The sequence below is a fragment of the Morus notabilis genome, unplaced genomic scaffold (assembly GCF_000414095.1).
Source record: "Morus notabilis unplaced genomic scaffold, ASM41409v2 Scaffold6, whole genome shotgun sequence".
Lineage (NCBI taxonomy): Eukaryota > Viridiplantae > Streptophyta > Magnoliopsida > Rosales > Moraceae > Morus > Morus notabilis.
The window spans coordinates 359,705-360,318 of NW_010363960.1; positions in this window are offsets into that span (position 1 = coordinate 359,705).

A 614-nucleotide genomic window follows, 5' to 3' on the forward strand; every position below is an offset into this window, starting at 1 on the left:
CCTAACTTTGATGATTTAGGGTCAATCACTCTATAAAAGGCTAGACAATCCCACACCCTTAAATACATCAAGTTTGGTTTTCTTCCTTTCTATACTTCATATGGAGAGACATTTGTTTTCATAGATGTAATCCTATTGTGAACATGACATGCTGTAAGTAAAGCTTCCTCCTATAAATTATTAGGCAATTTAGCATTAAAAAGCATAGAGTTAATCATATCGGTAAAGATTCTATTCTTTCTTTCAGCCAATCCATTTTGTTGAAGAGTAAAGGGGGCTGAATTTTGGTGAATAATACCATGCTCTTCACATAAAGCATCAAATTCATTTGAGAAATATTCACCACCTCTATCACTTTGAAACATTTTGATCTTCTTGTCTTTTTGGTTCTCAATTTCAGCCTTATAAATTTTAAATCTATCAAAGGCTTCATCTTTTGTTCTAAGTAAATACACATAAGTGTATTTAGAACAATCATCAATAAAAGTGATAAAGTATCTCTTTCCTCCTCTAGTCAAAAGACCATTATACTCACAAATATCGGTATGAATCATATCCAATATTTGAGTATTACGTTCGGCTTTAGGAAAATGTTTCTTAGTCATTTTTGCTTG